Consider the following 17840-nt stretch of genomic DNA (forward strand, 5'->3'; position numbering starts at 1 on the left):
ACCATTCACGACAGTCAAGTTTAACACAAAAAACCACTTCCAAATCCCAAAATACATTTTAAAGAACAGAACATAATATTGCTTTGTGTGAGAGTGCTTTCTTTCCAATGCTCGGTTACACACAAAAAAAAAACATCAAAAAGGGATTGTACCTAAAAGGACACTTGGCAATCTGGAATCATTTATCGAGCGCGAAAACATTTGGAGACCGTTAAAAGCCCAGACGTCCTCGAAATAATACTTACATAGTTCAAAATATGATTACATCTCATGTCCCATAAGGAGGACCTGAAGAAATTAAATCAACATTCATATCTCACAATGACCCGATTTTTTTTTATATTATGACTAGTCTCTTGCAACAACAAAATATCAAAATATACTCATTTCATTTATTGAAGTCACCACTTAAAGACACTGGACACATTATTTTGTAATAAATTGCCAAAGACCAGTATTCTCACTTGGTGGATCCAGAAATTTAGACTAAATTGGTAAACGAGGTTGCAAGACAATAGTGAAATAAACCTTTACTTTGTGTCAACACTTAAAGCAATCGCACAACATCGGTAAACAGTATTGTCCAAAGGCCCACACTTCGTGTATCACAAGTTGTATATAAAAACACAAACCTGTGAACATTTAGGCTCAATCGGTCATCGGAGTCGGGAAAAAAAATAACGGGAAAACCCACCCTTGTTTCCGCACGTTTCGCTGTGTCATGACATGTGTTTAAAATAAATCCGTTATTCTCGATATCGAGAATTGATAGATTTTGTAATGTTTTCTCAAAAAGTAAAGCATTTCATGGAATAATATTTCAAGGGAAGTCTTTCACCATTACCTTCTGTAAACCATGTAAGTTATTTGTAAATCTGTAACCTTTTAAATTGTTGTTCTGTTCAGAAAGTGTCCAATGGCTTTAACTCTGTTTAGATAACTAAATTTGCATCTTTATGATTCAATGCCAAGACTGTACTGTAGTTACAACATCGTTTTCTCATAACCTGCGCCAGGAGAGTCAAGTTGACAGATATGTCGCGTTACAATTGCCATTATTATTAATATTTGTATGGCCAAATAAAAACACTTTCTCACATTTTCTTTTCTGAAATCTACGCATTCTGCACCTTCTCTGTCATGTTAAATATTCCGGAGGGGTAATTGATAGACTTTCTGCATTCCACCTCAGAAGATCGTGGGCGCCGACTTGAGTAGAATTTTAAAAAGCAAATGATCGTTTTTATAGAGGATAATGTGACAGTATTTTTGTTACCGGCTTGTCAAAACACCGAACGCTAATGTCAAATGAGCTTCGAGACGTCTTAATCGATAGCACTTTGAAACTGAATTGACACTATAAGTGAGAAAGCTTCTTCAAATTATTACAGGCTGACCCGGTTCAGGTCTTTCTTTTTAGTCGTCTTAAAGGCACTGGACACTATTGGTAATTACTCAAAATAGTTTTAAGCATACAAACTTACTTGGTAACGAGCAATGGAGAGCTGTTGACAGTATAACACATGGGGAGAAACGGCTCCCTCTGAAGTTAAACTTAGTTTTTGAGAAAGAGGTAATTTCTCACTAATTCAGAATTTAATTTGAGACATCAGCTGAGGTCTTGAATGGTACTTTTTAGTTCTCTTTTGCAATCGTTAGTTCTAAAACAAAGCATGTTTTCAAAGAACTCGGGAAAGTACTGAGTACGCAGTGCTAAACTACACACATCGGTGTGTATGGGTTAAACCAAAATTTTAATTATTTATCCCGATGCAAACGTCAAGCTATTCAAGCATTATGATTCGAACTTCCTTTAGCTACCGGGCAATCTCGGTAGTCTAGTTGGTAAGACACTGCTCTAGAATTGCAAGGGTCGTGGGTTCGAATCCCGAGTAATAAGCATGTCATTTGTTTACACAGGGACTCGGGAAAGTACTGAGTATACAGTGCTAACACACATCGGTGTATTGGTAAAAAAAAAAAAAAAAAAGTATTATTTATCCCCGATACAAAATTTAAATCATTGCGTACCTGCTGCCAAAACACAGGATTCGAACTGCCTCTAGCTACCGGGCAACCTCGGTAGTCTAGTTGGTAAGACACTGCTCTAGAGTGCAAGGGTCGTTGGTTCGAATCCCAGCCCGAGTAATAAGCATGCGATCTGTTTTTACAGGACTCGGGAAAGTACTGAGTATACAGTGCTAACACACATTGATGTATGGGTAAAAACCAAAATTAATAAAGCATATTTTGTTTTCGAATTGTTTAATGTTCAGTTTTGCATGGTGGTTGCAGTCTCGTGTAGGAAGCATCGAAGGTTATGTAAAGAGCTAAAGGGTGAGTTTTGTTATGTTGATTGTTTGCTTTAATTAGAGACCATGGGGTCGTAAAAAAATAAATCCGGAATTTGTGAAATAATTGAAATAATATTCGAAGCGCTTTAAAGGCGTTATGTATGTGCAGCAGTTATCGCTTCTGCCTTTTCGACAATTTTGTCTAGTCAGCTCGACGGTCCTTCCTCCTTGGACAGAAGTCTTAGGTATTCCAGGCTAGTTATCTGAGGTGTTTTAAAACATGATTGATATAAGGATATAACACTATTATTAATATTATTATTATTTTTTTAGTCTGGGAGCTTACTGCTTATGAAGTTCATTATACTAGGATCATGGGGCCAAAATATAAAACAACCATTGTTATTTTTTTTTTGTGAACGGTATGGTATTGTGACCGGCTTTAATAAAGGACCCTGCGGGACACAATCTTCATTGTTATCTGATCGGTCGACATATAAATGATGTCAGTCTTCGACGTCAAAGGAAAGAGTGGCCCTCTGACGTCTTGCGGCCGATGAGGGCGCGCTAACCGGTGTATTTGAAAAAGTGAGTATGAATAAATTACAAGTACCCGGATGTGAATTATTCTACTTGTCACAGTATGATTATACGTCATTAAAGACGAGTCGCCCTTTTGGTCCTTCATTTCTCCCCGAAGGTTTTTTGGGGAAAAACACAGTGAGTGTTTCATTGTTTTTTTAAATCGCCTGGAAAAATAATTATCCCCGATTCAAGCTTCCATCTATTAAACTTCCACACCCTCATTAAACTTCGAGTGTTGAGAGCATAAGTCTAAGTGACGAGAACTTGAAAACGAGCTTAAGAAAATATGACTGAAAATAATATGTCATGATCGCATTTCTTCACAGCTCCCACGATGTGTTGGAATATTTTTTGTCCTATTTCTCAAGTTTCCAGATTGTAAAATCAAAAGTCTGGATATAGACTGATAGGTTAGGCAAGAGTGGGTCTATCGGGGGATATTGATTTCATCGAGTGGGGAATAGATATTGCAAATTTCGTTAATAAGATTCCATCAATCAGTCAGAAATCCCATCACTATTTCCTGATGAACTCTAGTGACCAGGGGCCAATTTTGTAACGCTGCTTACGGGTTAGCAAATTAAAGTTCGTGCTTATTGAGGCAGAAACAGTTGCTGAGGTGTAAACGGTTTTTTTCACAGGTTAGCGAGAAAATTGGGCGGCCATTTTGTGCGTTTTGCCTGGATTTGTTTGATGACGTAATTCATTTCCGTGCAGGGAGGTTAGCAGGCCTTTCAAATGTGCTTACGGTTAGCAGCGTTAAGCAGCTCTATTAAATTGAGCCATGGCGAGTCATGAAGTCGGGCTTGGGTGAGTGTTTTTCTATAAAACAGGGGGTGTCAGCTACCTAAATTAATTTCACTTGTCTTTGAAGCTTGCTCCCCCCCCCCCAAAAAAAAAAAAAAAAAAAAAAGTAATGTTGATTGGGTGGAGACATGTGTAAAAGCTACAAGATAAATGTGTATTTCTTGTGAAAGATGAACTGTGATTGACGTCTTAGGAATCACATAATTACCTAAGTTAACAAGACTGCATCGTGTTCGTTTACGAAGCATACCTATCAAACAACAACATCAACAACACAACAAAAATAAAAACAACGACATCAACAACAACACCATTTACGAAAAAAAACAGCTTTAGTTTCCCGAGGCGAACCAATAAATATATTGTTGATATGTAGTATGGGTGTAGGAGTGTTTTGATGTTATTGATATCTGCAGATCTCAACAATTGTTATTGTTATTTTATAAGTGAAAACAAAATATTCATTAAGTGTGAATACCACTTATTCCTTTTGACTGTCGGCAACAGCTACCGTGCAGACGAGTAGTGTGTTCTCGTTAAGTTCACAAGATACACGAGGTGTTAAATTAAATCACTTCTCACCCAAAATAAATAAATAAGGTATTAAATTTTCCCTCAAAAAAAGAGAAAGAAAAAAAAATGACGCTTGATAAACTCCGTAACAGATGTCAGCAGTAACGGATAGCGCCATATACAATAATCATGGCTACACATTGCCAAATCGTCAAACTTATAAAACACTCCTTTCACACCGCAAGATAATAAACTCATTCTAAGAAAGTGTATTTATAGCAACAATCTGGACTCGACGAAGCAAGATTTGACACGAAGAACTCTTGTCCAGTCGACCGACTTTTTGATGTATTGATTGCTTGAACACCTTAAAAGAAAACTCGTGACAGATGCTATAGTGGGGGCAGTGCGATGATGGGAAATCAGGTTTTGGGGTCGAGGTGGACAGTTGAATGGTTGGCAGTTGCAATTTGAAAGGGTGAGGGCAAGTTCCTTGATAACTTGTCATTCTTCTTATTTCTTCTTTTTGTGTTTTGTTCGCCTTAGTCTTCTTCTGCTCGTGGGGCAAGGGGATGATATGTACTCAGGTATTGGGGTCGAGGTGGACAGTTGAAACCAGAATTGTGTTCAGTTGAGAAGTGGAGAGGTGGCGTTCGCAATTTGAAAGGGTGAGGGCAAGTTCCTTGATAACTTGTCATCCTTCTTATTTCTTCTTTTTGTGTTTTGTTCGCCTTAGTCTTCTTCTGCTCGTGGGGCAAGGGGATGATATGAACTCAGGTATTGGGGTTGAGGTGGACAGTTGAAACCAGAATTGTGTGCAGTTGAGAAGTGGAGAGGTGGCATTCGCAATTTGAAAGGGTGAGGGCAAGTTCCTTGATAACTTGTCATCCTTCTTATTTCTTCTTTTTGTGTTTTGTTCGCCTTAGTCTTCTTCTGCTCGTGGGGCAAGGGGATGATATGAACTCAGGTATTGGGGTCGAGGTGGACAGTTGAAACCAGAATTGTGTGCAGTTGAGAAGTGAAGAGGTGGCGTTCGAAATTTGAATGGGTGTGGGCATGTTCCTTGATAACTTGTCATTCGTATTGTTTCTTCTTCTTTTTTGGTTTTTGCTCTCCTTAGTCCTACTCTACTCGTGGGGCAAGGGGATGATATGAACTCAGGTATTGGGGTCGAGGTAGACAGTTGAAACCAGAATTGTGTGTAGTTGAGAAGTGGAGAGGTGGCGTTCGCAATTTGAAAGGGTGAGGGAATTTTCTTGATAACTTGTCATTCTTTTTATTTAATCTGGTCTTTCGTTTCTGTTCTTCTTGGTTTTCTTCTTCTTAGTTTTCTTCTTCTTTTGGGGGCAGTGCGATGATAGGAAATATGATATTGGGGTCGGGTCGGACAGTTGAATCCTAAATGGTGTACAATTGCAGCGTGGGCAGTTGCAATTTGGAAGGGTTGGGGCTTTTACTTGACAACTTGTCGTTATGTTTTAGTTTGCCTTGTCTTGTTCTGTTTGCTTTTGATCTTGTTGGTCTTTTCTTTATTGATAAACACAAATTGTTGTTTGTTTACGTTTTATTTTTTGTGAAGGGGGCAAAACTGGTACCCCCCCCCCGCCCCAATGATCGAGCTTTTGGTGACAAACGACGCTAAATGTTAAATATGTTGGACCCATAATATCAACCAGCCGAACATGTTTTTACTTCATATGATGCAGACTGCACCATAGCACCATATACAATATATACCTTTAGTACTATCTACAGTCTACAATTTAAAACCCCATGTTTTATTTGCCCGCCGAAAGTCTACCTTTGGGAAGAATAAGCATGAGTTGTGTTCTACAGCTTGAACGCATTTTATTCCATGATTACTTCAACATGGCATGATTTTCTCTTTGCACGTATCGGTCACTTCCCTTTCAAGACCGGGGCGATGACTTTTGTTCAAGTGACATCTAGAAATAATTTATTCAAATCATTTTTTTTTTTTTTAGTACATTGTCTTCACTTGTTGTTGTCCATAAACATTACAAAGATACATTCGTCATGAGTCTTTGGAGGATTACATAAATTACTAGAGTTAATCGTTTCTGTTCGTAGTTTAGGAATTAATTTATTTGTCAAATGTCAGATGGATTACAAAGTAAAGGGACGTCTATGTCACTAATAGGAAATATCAAATCACCTTTAGAAAGATAAATCCAAAGTTTCTAGCGGTGGCTAAACCCTTTGTTTTTTGAGCTGTCAATAATGTATTTTTTAAATTCATGGACATTTCGCTTTGTTTGGTAATTTGATTTGATCCTTGCCCATCTCTATCGATTCACTTTAAAAAAGTCAACCTACTCAACATAACGCGTATTGTTTGAAGCTTGGCATGGTGTGGATACATATAATGAAGAAATTATGAATAAACTTTCGGGACTAACCATGTGATTATCTCTTTTGTTGGCTCTGAGACGAGCTGGTGTGTTCTCGACGTTTCGAACAGTATTCTCTGCTCATCTTCAGGACAATACTAAAGCTTTGCATAGTGTGGAAAATAACAAGTTACTATGTAACATTTTGAGTACAGTCATGTGCAAGTCTCTTAAGTTTGAGTGTTGGCTCAGAGAATAGCCGGTGTTGTTTCGACGTTTCGACGGGTATACCCTACTCATCTTATAATATAATATAATAATAATATCGAAGTCTTATATAGCGCACGTATCTACCAAACAAGGTACTCAAGGCGCTGAGTATATACAAACTTTCAGAAAGATAGGTTATTGCAGTGATGAATTCTGAGACCCAATTATTTAGCACCTTATAAGGGTTTACAAGGTGCTACGGCGCATTAAGCAGCGACAACCAGGAACACCGGGGCGAACCCCTTCTCTTTTCGATAAGTGAACTGGGTTCTTTTACATGCGTTACACAACACATGGGACCAACGGCTTTACGTCCCATCCGAAGGACGAAGCAATGGTTAAGTGTCTTGCTCAAGGACACAGTGTCACGGCTGGGGATCTTCAAGACGAACATGACAATTAAATGCACTGAACACAATCAGTATTACGCCTTCATCAGGATGCAATTATGAATGTTTTGTTGTGTATCCTTGCCAGTCCTGGGGCCGATTTCACAGAGATCTAAGATTGGTCGTTACTGCAAATCAATCGTAGTTGCTTAGTAAAGTGTGATGTCGCAATATAAATCACTATCGTGACACTGACAAGTTTTCTTGCGATGAATATTGCTATGTGAAATCGGCACCAGTACCTTTAAACAATAAAGCAGTATGGTTTTTAGGCATTGGACACTGTTGTAATCACTCAAACTTTGTTTACGTAAAAGTTTATTTGGTATAACGAGCAACGAGGAGCCCTTTAATGGTATTTAACATTGTTAGAAACGGCTCCCTCTGAAGTTATACGTAGTTTTCTAGCACGACCGTTGATAGGGGTGTTACTAATGACGTCATACTGCAACGCATGACGACGCGGCGATCCAGCCGCATATTTCTTGATATTCCTTTGGGTTGGCACTAATAACACAAATAATCAATTTACTCCAAGATTCTAACACTTTTTTCCCATGAATTTCTGATTTGATTTCCATACTATTACACATAATCTGCGTTCATTGTAGTTTTTTAATCAAAACAGATTTCCATCGTGGCTGTATAGGAAAACGAAAGTCACATTTTTTCTTGTAATTCCTTTGTTACTGCGGCCCTATTCCCTCGTAAGAACGACTTCACAACGTTGTTTGAAAAAAAATACCTAAAAACCATTAAAACAATTTAACAACAGCACAGTCTTTTGATGTAAAAGCAAGTTCACTGTACTTATCTCAGTGGAAATAAAAATTACGGATGAAACCATAAACCACATCAAAATGGCAAATTATGTTACCCTTGGGTGCCAACGGAAGCATTAACGCCACAACACACCAACACTGACAGCAAATAACAAACTTGCGTAAATATAACATAACAACAAATTTTGCAACCTTGGTCGAGCGAATTCAATTAAAAGGAACAAAAGACCCCTCTGTCGAATCGTTTTGTCAGTTAATTAGATAGCCTGATAAAACAGAGACGAGTTTCGGCTAATTTCACGTCACCTTGGTATAGATTGACACCGTCGTCAGTTAGTGTTTAGGGTGACAGACAGTTTTAAAAACTGTCTGTGATTGTGTTTGGTTGTCGTTGTTTTCGGTTTTGTTGTCAAGAGTGCGGGATATTAGGGAAAATCACACGTGATTTAAAACCACACGTGATTTAAAACCACAGTTATTTTCAAGAAATGCATGGTGCAGTGAATTCGAAGGGGTTGCAATTAATTTCGGTAAATTTCTCCGAATTGTTTTTGGTTTTCTTTTTATAGCAAAATCTCTCTTTTTTGATAAGTGTGTAACAGTCAGACAATATAACAAGGTTGATTACGTCAGGTACTTACGAAAAACACACTGAAATAATCAAGCATGACATTGCGGTCTAATGAAAATTGCACCGTTTGATGTTCACTTTAACTTTTGATTGAAGAAAATACTGAGATGAATTTTTTATTTTTTATAACATAATTCATGAGTATATATTTTATCCCGATGCAAATTTAACATCTATTTTATACTTTTAACATTGTGAAACTTGAGTACACTTTCTCATGGATTTGAGTAGTGTAAAGGTTTGCCGACCATGAAATGCCATGGAATGGAGACGGGTCACTTTATTATTTTCCGTAACTCATTGTTTAAGTCATGCTCTTGTCTTTCCTTTGTACCTCATCTTGATTCAAAGACAGTAAGCATACCGGCCAGTAGCAGCAATTTGACACCATTACAAATAATGTAGCCGGTACTACAGTATTACCAGCTGCATTAATTTGCCATTGTCACCAAAGCTGTGGATTTTGTGATGTAATAATGTTTACTGATGTGTATGTTATCTATTTCAACTGAACCTCGATGCTTTACTTTATGTCATAGTATGCTATACTCTCAAATTGGGATATCAGCCAGTACCTCAAGGGTCTATCCTTGGACCTTACAAGTTTGTGACGTGACATCACACTGTAGTGGGCATAATTACTTTGGGTTGTTGAACTCGTTGAATAGGGAACATTATTTACCTTTAAGGTTATTTAACTAAGGTTGTCTGCCGACCCTTTGTCCGAGTGAATCGTAGGATTTCAAATTAGCGGTTGGTCTAATATAATCTCGCTGAATAAAATATGAAGTACACCATAATACATGTACTTGTAAAAGGAAAACTGAACAAAGCTATTGTACCTGAATTTGTTTGATTGTATTATAACAACTCAATTCAAGGTTTATTTTTCCATACAGTGGAAGTTTGCTTTGTCAAACATGCTCATAACAGAACGGATTTGTATACAAATTACAGAGTAGCAAATTGCTGAAGTTAAAGACACTGGACACTATTGGTAACTGTCAATGACAAGTCTTCTCACTTGATGTATATTTCAACATAGATGCATTAACTATAACAAACCTGTGAAAATTTGAGCTCATTTTTGTCATCGAAGTTGCGAGATAACAACGAAAGAAAAAACACCCTTGTCACACGAAGTTGTGTGCTTTCAGATGCTTGATTTCGAGACCTCAAATTCTAAATCTGAGGTCTCGAAATCAAATTCGTGGAAAATTAGTTCTTTCTCGAAAACGACGTCACTTCAGAGGGAGCCGTTTCTCACAATGTGTTATACCCTCAACCTCTCTCCATTACTCGTTACCAAGAAGGGTTTTATGCTAATAATTGTTTTGAGTAATTACCAATGGTGTCCACTGCCTTTAGGATGTGCCCATAAACTTTGTACACACAAATCTTTGCGGATTTTAATTTCTCATTTGGTCTTGGAGAGTACATTACAGTTGAAACTTTGGTAGCAGACGAGATGTTAACTCTAATATCCTCCAGCGTGGGCTGGTAATTTGTTTTTCTATACATACTTTTACCGACATGTTTATTTGTTTCCCCAAAACCCGAGACCACACGGAGGGATTTTCATTCAAAAGTTTTTTTTTTTTTTTTTTTTTTTGTAAAAGGGCATGAAACGCTTGACCGATCTTTTCTAATAAGTAAGGATGGGTTACTCTGAATGGCGCACCCCGACCATGCAGCTAGCGGGACACAGAGCCCGTATAACCAGAAATAAAAAGGTTTTGTGGTCTGCAACTGAGGCATAACTTTATTGACATTGCTGAGATTCATTGTGAGTAACTTTCAATTTTCGAAATAGCAACAGTATATTATGGAAAAATACCCTAGTTATGCTACAAATGCGTACGTTCTAATATTTGTGCAGTGATGAGAGGCACAAATATTTCTTGTCATAAATTCAGATGGTGCACTGTAAAACTGATCACTGTTCGCCCTTGTGTTGTTTTGGGTGGGGTGCATTTGTTTCATTGTTTGTTGGTTCGGGTGCGTTATTTTGTTTGATTGTTTGTTGGGTGGGGCTGGCTTGTTTGTTTCGTTGTTTTGTGGGTGCTCTCTAAATGTAAAAGAATGAAAAACACCACTCTTTACATTTCGAGCTGTCCTCCATGTGGCCCTTTAAAATAAGTGGTAATTATTTCACTATTTTAAGGGGTTTCACTCCAGGACAGAGTGAGAAATCACTCAAAAAGATGCAAACTTCAATCTAAAAGAGTGGAAGACCACTCGAAAAAGAGTTGTCCTTGATATGGCTCTTCAAAGAGTACCTTTTCACTCTTTTACCTTAAAGGAACACGTTGCCTTGGATCGGTCGAGTTGGTCTTTGAAAAGCGTTTTTTGACCGTTTATTAAAAATGCATATGGTTAGAAAGATGATGTAAAAGTAGAATACAATGATCTACACAAATATGCCTCGAAATTGCGTGGTTTTCTTTTTACCTCGTCCAAAAACACGGTCGGCCATTTATGGGAGTCAAAATTTTGACCCCCATAAATGGCCGACCGTGATAGTTCGCGACGTAAAAAGAAAACCGTGCAATTTTGAGAGATACTTGTGTGGATCATTATATTCTACTTTTAAAACATCTTTCTAACCATATACATTTCATAACAAACGGTTTAAAACGCTTTTTATAGACCAACTCGTCCGATCCAAGGCAACGTGTTCCTTTAAGAGAGTGGGGTGCCTCGTTTGATTGATTGTTTGTTGGTGGGGTGCGTTGATCTACTTGTTTGTCGGGGTGTTTTTTTTTTTTTTGTTTTTTTTTTACTTTGTTTGTCCGATGGACAAGAAAGTAAACACATACTTTAAGAATTATAATTTAAAACCTCACACGGTCTTTTAACACCAGTAACTATCCAGCTTTTATTAGTTCTAACTTTTTTAATATTTTGTTTCTGATAATAACGGATCCGAGTGGAAACTCAAATTAATTCATAATTAAACCAATTATTGATCCGTTCAAGCGCGACAAGTTCCTCGATTAACTCTATTAATCTATCTAGAAAATACCTTGAGGACCCCCCACCCCTCCCTAAAACTCAAACTATGTCCAAAAGCAAAACAAGGACCACTTATAATCATTTATTTTATTGACAACAATAAAGGGGAGATTCATTCAAAGTTGAAGTGTGCTTGAGGCAAGATCGTAACGAAGACACGATTGGGTGTCAATTCCGTATAGGTTCTAATTTCAAATTAAGAAGTATAAGGCAAGTGTTCCACTTGTTGTCATATCTGGGTTAATTGTCTGATTGTTTCATTTGTTGTGGGTATCGAATGACCGTTCAGGCCAAGGGATAAATTAAATGAATGCAATTTGCTTTCTTCCATTGAGTTGTGAAAAAGTCTACCCCCCCCCCCCCCCCCAACCCCATCCCCATCTTTTGAATTGGTCACGCACAACAGTTATTTTTTTTTTTGTCATTTAATTTATATTTCTATCCTCTATATTACTTTGTTTCGTCTAATTAAATTGTTATGATAAAAATTTACATTGTAATGGACAATGGATAGCTGATGATAGTATAAAACATTATGAGAAACGGCTCTCTCTGAAGTAACGTAGTTTTTGAGAAAGACCTAATTTCTCACTCAAATTATAACAGATTGATTACAGAAATGTTGATTCAGACGACACTCATTCTTCTAGTCATTGTGAAATCATCGATTAGCTTCGGGGATTCGAACCCACAACCTTGTAACTGCAAGTCAGGCACTTTAACAACTGGTTCACGGTGATCAGAGTTCGACGGATTTCTGATAGGTTTAGATTTCGTTATACGATAAACATCTTAACTTCGATGTAATATGTTTGCATATAAGACTATAATCCCGTTTAACTCTGTGTATTTTTGTGTGTGTCCAGCGACTGACGTGTTATTTGTGGGGTCAGTCCGAACAAATTTGTCACATGCAGGTATAGAATCCGGGTTTGTTTTTGTTTATCGATGAGAACTCGAAGTCATCCGTAGTGAATGAAAACCCGAGCTGGAAGCTTGTCAGTTTTACTGCTGCATTGGTCACCCATTCTCCTTTTAAACTCAACAGTTTGGGGGCAATTTTGTGTCAGGTGCTCGGTTGTTTTTTATAAAAACGTTTTCTCAAACCAGCAGCCGATTTCACGAAACGCTAGGATTAACTTATCTCGAGTCAAGACGAGTAACCCGTCATAACCCAGGATGGGTTCATTGCGTCCTGCGTCTTCGGATAGGGAACTTAACTCGTCCCAAGCCCTATAATCCTAAGTTAGGAAACGTTTGGTGAAATCGACGGCAGCTCACATTTTCTACCACTGCATATAGCCTACACGTACTAGCATTACGTTGGTATCAGTTTATTTATGTCACACGAGGTTGTTTTGTGAATAAATTGCGGCAGTTTTCTAGCATAATGTTCTATTTCTGTTATCGGTCGACGGTGAGTGATTTGATTTACGATAAATTACTTGTTCTCATAATACACCAATGTGATTGCAACATGGCACTTATATTTGTCCCGAAATAGCAATAAGCACGTCCTCAGATCACGGACTGGTCGCATCAGGCTACATGTCCCAAAAGCTAGTCATGTAATCATCTGTTCCTATAGCCACGGTTGTGTGGAACACTCTTCCCTTACAATCTTATAGGAAAGCATTTATCATCTTCCAAAAAATGCTTAAACTTATTTTGTAAAATAAACACAAAAAAACGAATGAATGTATGTATTGTTTCGATTTATGCATGTCCCTGTATTGTCTTGTCATGTATTTTGCTGTACATGTATTTATTTTGTAAAGTAATTGGAACCGTGAATAACGTTTGATAAACATAAGTGTGTATATGTATGGTATGTTTGTATAATAATGTTAGAAAGGGAAAACAATAAATTGACAATAAACCAGAGAAAAAGGAAAGCAATTAAATAACAAGTACACACAATAGACAATGTTCGTCGACAACTGTACAACGGTAGAGGGACAAAGCATTCAACTTAAGCCTCGTAACAAATGCAAGATTAGCTTTTATGAAGCTATTTTTATAAAAACCTCTTATTGTCTGGTGATACAGACGGGAGGGCGTGTTGTTCAATTGCCATAAATTCTACAATTCTACAAGCGGATCTTGAATCAAACTTTCTATACGTATTTTAAGTATGAAATAATATAGTCAACATTTGGAAATGTGTCGTTGTAAAACATTCAGTAGTTAGTTAAATAGTGTTTAACGTTTTACTTATTATTATTTTTGGGGGAGGGGAGGGGGAGGGGGAGGGGGAGGGGAGGGGGAGGGGGAGGGGGAGGGCATGGTGGAAAAGGTATGCCGGCTTTATTCCGTAATGCTTTGTTTTGTAATTTATGTGAGTTGTTTTCGAGTTGCGAGACGATTGATAGTCATAAAAATAAAAAAATTGCTGTTTAGTTTCTTTTTGCGTCAATAACATTGAATTAAGTAAATTTCATAAAGTTTTGTTTGGAATAGAAATACTTTTCGAGTTGCGATTCGATTGATTTATTTCGTTGGCTTCAATAACACTGATTCACTTAAATGTCATTATAATTTGTTCGATGTAAGATCTGTTCAACTTGTGAGACGATTGTCAGAAATAAATTATTTCTGGATTATTTATTTCGCGTGAGCTAATTTTAATCGAGTGACGATAAGCTATAGCAAACTCAAATTGCAGTAAGTTTTCTAAAAGAACAGAAAACCTTTTAAGATTCGAAACACAAATTTTTCAATTGGAAAACGAACAACACACAATTAGAGTTATTACAGTATTGCACGGTTTGTAAAGGGTAATACAACACGGAAAATTATACACTACAGATGACAAAGGTATCAAAAAGACTATAATAAAAGAAACCAAATCAATGTTAGACAAATAACAAAAAGTGCAGAATTGGTGAACTATTTACAGCCATATCACGAACTAACGCACTATTGTTTGTTTTAATGTTTTTCTGACAATGCATGCCATATTAAATTCTTGTTTTTCTTCCTACTATTAATTTTCTATTTGATGTGTTTTAAATATATAATTCGATAGTCGCATGTGCATTTTTCTTTTTCTTTTTACTGCGACACATCTTTTAATAAACCATTATTTGTTAATCGAATTGGATCGAATGCGAGTCAAAATCGACGGTGTAGCTAAAATTGCCGACAAGTGACGAACTATGTCATGACAAGCCCTATTATGGGATATCAATTATGTCATTGTTGACAGCGAGCCATCGTTGAAGATTTTGACGAAAAAGAATACTCACAAAGCTACCAATCAAATCAAACAAACAATATCACTGAATGACAAAAAAATTCCCTACCGGAAGATAGACCGACCGAAGTTGACAAACCAAGTGGGGTTCGTGTCAACGACGCGGAAACGAAACAATACAATTTTAGAAGATCAAAACAAACATGTCAAACACTCACCTGTCTAAAAGAAGTCCCTCTCGTCCGACCCGTTTGATTCCCAAGTACCAAACTCCAAAAAGAAACGTCTGTCAAATAAAAGGCACTTCAGAAGAAACTGTGTTATAAAACCACCTTGTTTCGCAGAGCACGACTGTAGAAGGAGTTTCGGCTAAGTCACACTGCTTTGAGGACACTGTTAAGACTGACTGGTTATGTGTGTGTCGGGGTGTTCTTATGATGGGCGCCCGGCCGTGCGTAGGGGTTGTATGTATGCGACGCGCTGATGTGTTTCAGGTTTGCGCTCCGTTGCTTCTCAACCACTTCCATTCTCAATTCTCAATCGGCCACAAGGTATCTCGAGTCCGAAGTTTAATGGACGATTTCATTTGCGTAATAGGGGTGGTTGATTAATTGTAATGGCAATGACCTTGAGGGTTGGGATTTTTTTTTTTTTTTTTTTCCGTCTCTCTTTATTTTTTTTTTACGGGTGAAGTGGTTGAGTTTGCCCGGCGGAGTTTGAGCGTGACTAGACCGCTTCAGGCCGGCCGTGTTTATTGAAGAGTTGTCCCGCTGATTATCTTACTGTCAATCAAGGTCAATTAATTAACAAGATGGGAATGATGGGAGATTTTCCTACACAGCTTTTAAAACCATCAGACTGATGACTGTGGTAATAGTTTAATGCATGAGTAACTACGTATTTTTGGGGGGGTTTCGTATGTAACTGAATACATGTTGACATGAAATCACAGTCTTCACAAACCACTCAGTATATCATTTTATTAACAACAACCATGCAGCCATGTTGGTCTTAATCCCTAGTATGCATAGTCACAACAAATAAAGTGTGTTTTATAAAATAAAACTATGCTTGGCACAGGCTCAGTAATTAATATGCATGTGCGGTTTTAAAACATGAGTTTAAGCAAGGGACTTTTAATTGTTTCTAAATTATGCAAATTTTATATATGCATGTGCCGAGAACTAGAGCTGTAGGCTTGTAAAGACAAAATTTGATTTTGGGATAAAATTGTATTCATGGTTTGGCAGAGAAAATAAATTACTTGAGCAGGATTTAGAACTTCCAACTTTCCCTGCCTTCATTGTTAATTTTGTCTCTATTTTGTCAATAAATTTGGTCGACCGTGTAGCTAGGGATCACACACAAAGTTTGCGATACAACCTATATAAAGCGGCAGCCAAGGGATCACTTTAAGGGGATGGAACTTTGTTCTTTTCTTTTTTCAACCCCAAATTATTCAATTACAAATAGATTATCTGCATTATGTCGATTGCCAAGAATTAATGCCTTAATTTTAAGTGCACTAAAGACCACATACCTTTGTTTTAATTTTTTATTTTTATTTCTTATAAATGTTATACATCATTAAATATTAATCATTCAAATGGCATACAGTTGCCGGTAACCTACTTTTTATTAAACGTCTCGCTGCTTTCAAAAGCACCTCCCCGCTATAGGAACATGACAAACCCCTCTTTGGTTATAACAAAACGACCACCCCTATTAACAAAATGCAACCGTCTCGTTTATCTTCCTATGACGCGATAACTATTTGATAGCATTAGATCCGTTCATGTCGATTTATTATCCTACTGTATACACACGATAGTAATAGTACTGGCATATTACAGTATAAAGTTGGTTTGATATTGGATATCGGACATTCACATTATTTGTACAGCGAATGTATTACTGTCTTAACAATCTAAAAAGCAACATCGATATTTGATATACAAACCTATATGAATGTTCAATATCCAATATCAATGATGACATTAAAGACACTGGACACTATTGGTAATTGTCAAAGACTAGTCTTCACAGTTGGTGTATCTCACATATGCATAAAATAAAAAACCTGTGAAAATTTGATGTTTGTATCAAAAATTTAAAAAGCATCATCGATATTCGCTCCTGAGTGCCCTTTATCCAATAACTGAAAAATACTTTTTTGATGTTCACTGCACCGACCTATCTGAATGTCCAAGTATCCAATATCGATGTAGCAGGTAGAGGATCACTGTACAAACATTTGTGAATGTACCGACGAATGTCCAATAACCAATAATCTAAAGAACTACATCGATATTTGATGAAAGGAATAATATCCTTATTCAATATCAATGTTCAAGGTAGACATTATGATGTTCAATATATAATAAACAACATCGATATTCGATGTACAAACTAAGTCTAATACACAAACCTAAGATAATGTCAACAATTCATTATCAAACTAACTTCACTGGCATTGTTTGGGTATCAATGGTTAGACGTAAATTGTAATAATCGCTAAAGAACACCTTAAAAACTTCTGTCGACTACGATCTAATGTGCATATTGTTTTCAGGCAATTGAGTGTAAACAAAAACAAATTAGATGATTGATTTGGAATAAAGACAAATGCCCAAAACCATTCTGTTTAATAGCGTAGCTCTGACTTCAGCATTTCGCAGTCCGTGTGTTACTAGGATATATCAAAACTGATCCAAGCTATCTGAATATATTTATATATATATATAAGGTGAAGGGTCAACAATCAATTCAACAATGGAGGTAAAAATAACCCTTTTGATTCTACGCGCAAAACAAACACAGTACTTGACAACAAACATGTTTATTGATGTAGAATACTCTAGACTCTGCACACAAGGGCTAAGTGCTATGAAATGCATGGAGGTCACCGAATTGTAACCATTTTTGTGCTCCGAATTGGGAATCCTTTGAGGTGTGTTTAACTTCGGTTTGCTTGCTCGACTAGGAATACAAAATGTGACCGAGAGAC

General features: G+C 37.1%; 1 protein-coding gene across 1 annotated transcript in view; it reads right to left on the bottom strand.

Moving 5' to 3' along the window:
• LOC139953869 (uncharacterized) overlaps window positions 1-15437 on the bottom strand; it is a 39988-nt gene extending 24551 nt beyond the window's left edge. The window contains exon 1 of the mRNA XM_071953457.1: window positions 15052-15437. The gene's annotated coding sequence lies outside the window, so the exon portion shown is untranslated. The remainder of the gene's footprint in view (window positions 1-15051) is intronic.
• Between the last annotated feature and the right edge of the window lie 2403 nt (window positions 15438-17840).

This window comes from Asterias amurensis, chromosome 22 (assembly GCF_032118995.1).
Source record: "Asterias amurensis chromosome 22, ASM3211899v1".
Taxonomy (NCBI): Eukaryota; Metazoa; Echinodermata; class Asteroidea; order Forcipulatida; family Asteriidae; genus Asterias; species Asterias amurensis.